Source organism: Mandrillus leucophaeus, unplaced genomic scaffold (assembly GCF_000951045.1).
Source record: "Mandrillus leucophaeus isolate KB7577 unplaced genomic scaffold, Mleu.le_1.0 Scaffold333, whole genome shotgun sequence".
Lineage (NCBI taxonomy): Eukaryota > Metazoa > Chordata > Mammalia > Primates > Cercopithecidae > Mandrillus > Mandrillus leucophaeus.
In genome coordinates, this window is record NW_012103510.1 from 1052922 (window position 1) to 1059014 (window position 6093).

At 41.0% G+C, this 6093-nt stretch overlaps 1 long non-coding RNA gene across 1 annotated transcript; it reads right to left on the reverse strand.

Moving 5' to 3' along the window:
- Positions 1-425: 425 nt before the first annotated feature.
- LOC105545619 lies at positions 426-4644 on the reverse strand. The gene is made up of 2 exons (XR_001006952.1): positions 3848-4644; positions 426-526 (listed from the first exon to the last, which is right to left on the reverse strand). It is a non-coding gene; the product is annotated as an uncharacterized LOC105545619 (long non-coding RNA).
- Between the last annotated feature and the right edge of the window lie 1449 nt (positions 4645-6093).

The window sequence follows — 6093 nt, forward strand, 5'->3', positions numbered from 1 at the left end:
CCCTTCACCTGTTCTGGCTTCTGGAAGGTCTACGAAGATACACAGAGCAGGCCCTAATCAGGATGGAAAGGATTTGATGACTGCATCTGTACTTTTCACAAAGATTCAGAGAGGTGGGTTTAGATTTTCCTTTACAATTTTCTTAGAGCCTAAGTTGAAAGCTTTGTTATGGAAGATTCTCTGGAAAGATTCTGGATGGGGCTTAAAATTAAAACTTTAACACAAACTCTGAGATGATCTTTTCCTTTCTTTCAGGAACAGAGAATACTAACAAATTAGGACCACCGTTTGATAAGCCAGATGTTATTTCCTGTAAGGTTGTGACATGTCTGTACTACAGGAAAGTGAGAAACATCGAACATTTTTGGGAGAGCCTGTCTCAGTCTGTTTCGTGTTGCTGTAACAGAATACATGAGACTGGGGAATTTATGAAGAACAGAAATTTATTGGCTTACAGGTCTGGAGGCTGGGAAGTTCAAGATCAAGGTACTGGCATCTTGTAAGGGCCTTCTTGTTTTGTCATAACCTAGCAGAAGGCATCACATGGGCTCAAGAGAGGCTGAACTCATCCTTCTATAAGGAACCCACTCCTGCAATAAAGGTATTAATCCCTTCATGAGAGCAGAGCCCTTGCGACCTCATCACCTCTTAAAGGTCTCACCTCCCAACACTTCTGCATTGAGGACCAAATTTCCAACACACAAACTTTGGGGACACATTCAAACCATAGCAGAGCCCATTTGATTAAAAATTCAGTTGACTTACTCCTTGGTTTTGTATTTCTCCACAGATGACCCCTCCTTTGTGTTCTGAAGAGGGCAATGGATTTCACTGTGGACAACCTTATTTTCCTTCATTGCACTGGTGGCTTGGGAGAGAAATTTGGTTAAAAGGCCTTAACACTGGCCCTGAGGCTCAGAGTCACTCAGCTGCTTGAAGATTTCATCTTTAGGCAGATGCTGAAATGTGTGTTGCGTCTGTATGTGGTTTGGCTATTAATATTTGAAGTAGTCAGGTGAATCCTTTCAGTCAATCTCAGCTGGTAGTTCTAGAATCTGCATCTCATTGTGGTATAAAAGAAAGAATGTGCAGGCTGGTCCAGAGAGAAGAGATAGCATCAGGATTGCCATCCCCCACGGGAGATCCTGGGTTCTGCACCCTGGCTGAAGCAACTGTTTCCTCTTTTTCCCATGAACTGGCACATCTCTAAACATAAACTAATGTGGGGGAAGCTGCAGGCTCCAAACTGAAGCCCCATTCATAGAATTCACTCCATTTTCCTTAAAATGATGTCACAAGGGGTTTGAGAAAATCATATCTCAACATGAGCCACATTCATTGGTGAAAATTTCCCCTAAAATTTTTTTTTAAGGCATTCATTGAAAGGCTTGTAGTTTTAAGGTTTTGTAATAATAACTATGGGAGAAATAGAAGCAAGTAAGATGTGATCCTCTTTTCAAATGACTCACCATCTGCAGGGGGAGATAGCTGTACAAATTAAATGAAGGCTCTAGACTAACTGTTGTAAGTGTAGTAATACACGTGCAAGTGAAGTTCACTCAAAGAGCAGGGAGGAAGGGATATGGGAGGGCTGAGGGGTCTAAGAAAGCTTCTTGGAGGAGGAAGACAATCTAATGAGGACTATTCATGGTGATGAAACCAATAGCTTCAGCCATTACATTTTAGCCATGGTTTCAGCACCAGATTGATCAATGAGGCATTTGAGGAGTATTTGGCAAGCCAAGTTGGAAAAAAGGTCCTAGAGATGGGGTGTGTTCATGATATTTAGAGAAAGGAGTGGAAGGCACAATGGCTCATGCCTGTAATCTCAGCACTGTGGGAGGTCAAGTCAGGAGGATTGCTTGAGCCCAGAAGTTTGAGACCAGCCTGGGCAACAATGTGAGACTCTGTCTCTACAAAATAATAATAATAATAATAATAATAATAATAGTAAAAATAAAAAGTAATGTGGCATGGTGGTGCATGCCTGTAGCTACTCAGGAGGCTGAGCTGGGAAGATTTCTTGAGCCTAGGAGGCTGAGGCTGCTGTAAGCTGTGTTCACACCACTGCACTCCAGCCCGGATAACAGAATGAGACTCCGTCTCAGAAGAAAACAAAAGACAAGTGACTTGTTTCAGTAATATTAATACTTGAGAATTTTTCTCCTCTCCTCCTTCATATCTCCTTAGTCTTTATAATTCCTGGTGGCCACTAGCAGTTGGGGACTCTGATTTAGGTACTGTCAAAACTATCTGGGTTTCAAGTAACAGAAACCAAATTAAGAAAGCTCAAGCAAAAAAATATAGATTTACGAAGAATATGAATGTCTCATGGAACCCAAGGTGAGGAATATATTTGAGTCTCAGGAGGAAACTGCTCTCAAAAACTGGGAAAGCAACTAGGAGTCGAGGCAGTGCTCCCACTCATCTCTGCTTCTCTCTGAGCATCTATGACTCTTCTCTTTACACAGCAATTCTTTTTGCTTCTTAGTCTATATAAAAAATACAATTGTTCCAGAGTGTCTAAGCTTTTACCATGTCCTTCAAAATCTCCCATTCACAGAGACTATGTGGTTATCTCTGAGTTCCTATTTTATTCACATTGCTGGTAAAGAGAATCGGTTTAAACTAACTTAAGCCATGTGTCTTGTCTCTCTTTGGTCCAATACATTTTGCCTAGAGGGTGGCTGTCAAGATCCTATCTTTGTGGGCGGACATGATGTTCTTAAAACATAAAAGGATTGCTCAAAGCCTGGCCAGATCACCCCCTGCCACCCTCAGCTCTCAAAATAATATGCCATCTACCCCATCCTAAGCTCCTGTTCTGCAGGTGAATCACAAATCATCAGTTTAAGGAAAGCTCAGTTGAAGGAAGAAATAAAAAGAAAAAAAGAAGTCTGCTGATTTGGGATGCCATCCTTTAAGAAAACAGTGATATAAGCCTTCCTTTTTAATAAACTCAGCTTTCACCACATTGAAGTTGTGTTTCTGCTTGTTCCTGCTGTGCATAAAAGGCTATTTTGCTTGGTGTCAATAACTTCATTTTCTACCAGTCTTATTATCCTGCCTTACAGATGTTTATATGATGCTTCTGAACAAGGCAGATTCAGGAAGGCCCTAGTAAGTCCAAACTCTTGATATTACACACAAGGCCATTTAAACTCTGACTCCTGCCTACTTCTTCTGCCTGAACTATTACCACACATCCTCTTTCAATGAATGTTCTGGGCTTTTATAACTGCTTCTAATCCCTGAAAGAGTGCATGGTGTTTGTGACTCCATGCCTCTGAACATCCTGTTTCCTCTTTCTGAAGCCTCCTTCCCATCTGAGTCTCCTTCCCATCTGGACCTCCTTCCGATTAACTCCTATTCACCTGTTAAGAGCCTGGCTTACATATACCACTCCTTCCCTCACTTCCAGAAAGCTCTCCCTGAGAATGAGACTTTCTTTCTTTTCTGTCTGTCTTCTGCACTAAAATGAGATGATGAAGTGGCTTAACTCAACACAAAGTAGTGCTCCGAGGCTGGATACCTCCTTGCATGGCACCACCTTCCATTCTTCTCTTTTTATTTACTCACAAGTTATTCCCATATGCTAGACAATACTCCGAGCTCCCTTAGAGTATCTCTGTTCTGTTTATCTTCATATTTATTCCTCAGCAAACACACATCTTTGTGCAAGAAAGTGGTATAGCTTGGAGATTAAGCACAAGTCTTCTCATGCCAGATGAACATGCTGGGGTTCAAATCTCAGCTTGTCCAATCCTTAGCTGTAACCCTGGGGGATATCCTACCCTCTACATGCCAGTTTATATGACTATAAAATGATTATAATCATAAGACTTACCTGTAAGTGTTCTAATGTGGTGATTTAGCAAGGTAATGCATGTAATATAGTAAGCCTCAACAAATGTTGGGTACCACGCAAAAGCCTTCTGAGCAGAATTTCTCTTTTACTTGATGATTTAGAAGACACTCTATTTCAACAACCAAAAATGTCTCATGCATCTTGAGGTCCTTTACTAAAGACACTGATAAAATATTACTCAATAGATGGGCTAAAGCGCTGGTTGCCAGAAGGTTCTGATTAATTAGAGAGTCTTTCTCTTACTACGTTTTTTAAAGGCTTTGATTCCATTGCCCTTTTCCTAGATGGGGAAGAAATGAAAATCCAAGCAGCTTTGATTTTGCATCTGGGGATCTCCTTCGACCACCATGAGACTGTTGGATGAAATGTATACCTGGAGCTCAGGCGTCCCACTCCCTGCTTGCCAGTCAAACCTCTGCCCAGTTCATCCCAGAAAAATGCTCATCTCAGAACAATAGAGGAGCTTTTGCAACGTTCTAGAACTCTCAATTTTTCAAGCAGAACTCAGGACAGAGGGAAATAACCTACTATTCTGAAAGACAAAAAAGAGGTTAGGAGAGGAAATCTGCCCTGCTCAACACACACATATGTTTATGAGCTATAGGAATTTTGGATTTTTTTTTTTTTTAAATACACCTATTTTCTAAGTCTGTGGTGACGGCTCTTCTTTCCAGATCTTACTGAGGGCTGTTCTCTAGGTGTCCCTACATCCTAAAAGGTACAAGAACTGAAGGCTTGCAGCTCCCCTGCCTCCCTTCTCATCCACTTTCTTTTGCTTTCTCACCAGTCCCTCAGGCACTTGGTCTTTGTTTCTTCTATTTTTTCATCTCAGTTCTCTCTGCATTTCTTCTCTCTGTATCTCCTCTCCCCAACCCTCTCTTTTCCTCTTTCCTTCCTCCTACCTCCTTCTCCCTCAGTTATTCAAGAGGCATGTTCATTCCTGGTCATATTCTATTCTCAATTTTAGGAGATGAGATGCATTTTCAGTTCCACAAAACCAGCCCCGAGGGCTGTGTTCATCATGCGTGAGCACAGCTTTTGTGGTCAGGCACATGCCCAGAGGGATGCTGGCACTGGAACACAGCAGAGCAGCCTCTTCCCTTCTCTTTAGAATTTGGACAATGTTGCTCCATCCAGAAAAGCCTGCATTTCCAGAGCTACCACTTTCAGCCCTAGCCAAGTGACTCTTTGAGCTCTTTATTTGGAAATCATGTCTTGTGGCTTCTCCAACAGTCTGTTTTGAAAGAAAGAAAAAGAAAAAAGAAAGAAAGACAAAAAGAGAGAAAGAGGGTGAGAGACAGAAGAAGAGAAAGAGAGAAAGAAAGAAAGAAAGAAAGAAAGAAAAGAAAGAAAGAAGAAGAAAGAAAAAGAAAAGAAAGAGAGAGAGAGAAAGGAAGAAAGAAAGAAAGGTCTGATTGCCACCTTCTGATTACTGACCAGGAAACACAATAGATCTCTAAGATGAGGTAAATAACTATTTTAAATCTGTTGCCACTTTTCTAAATATTAGCATTAGGATTAAACAGAAATTTCTCATGCCCACTCCCCCCCCAAAAAAAGAATACTAAGTTTAGGACCAAAGAGAGTTGATTTTGACATTCATGATAGTGTTTAAAAAAATATTTCAATTTGGAGAAAATGAGACAGGGGATAACTGGGTACAGAAGAGAATTTTTTTTTTTTTTTTTTTTTTTTTTTTTTTTTTTTTTTTTTTTTTTTTGTGAAAGGGGGTTGGGTCTGAAGCTGTGCATGTCAGAGAATTTACCCAGAGGGATGGCAAACCTGCGACAGAGTCAATTTAGTTACAAGATCAAAATCTCTTGACTCACAGGAGACAGTGTTAAAAGGTTGGGAACAGCTACAGATCTGTTAAAATCATGCTTTTGCAGCAAAATCAGATTCTGAATTGCTTTACAGGCTCTCCATTTATAAAGCCCCTTTCAAGCTGGCAGTTTTTTGGTCCAAGCAGTCAGGATGTTTAGGAAGCTGTTGAACCAAGGCATTGACTGCACACAATCCTCCTCCTCTATCCCCACCCCAACTCCCAGCCCCTACCTAGGTCAGGTTCAGCTGCTTAAAACACAAAAGGAAAAAGTAAAGGCCCAGGCAAGGACTGATTTCCTGGTGCTTATAGAATGAGAGGTTGCAAAACTAATGCCCAGTGCTCCCTTGTTAATATTAATAACAAACAAGTTAACAATAGCTAATGAACACTTACTGTGTGC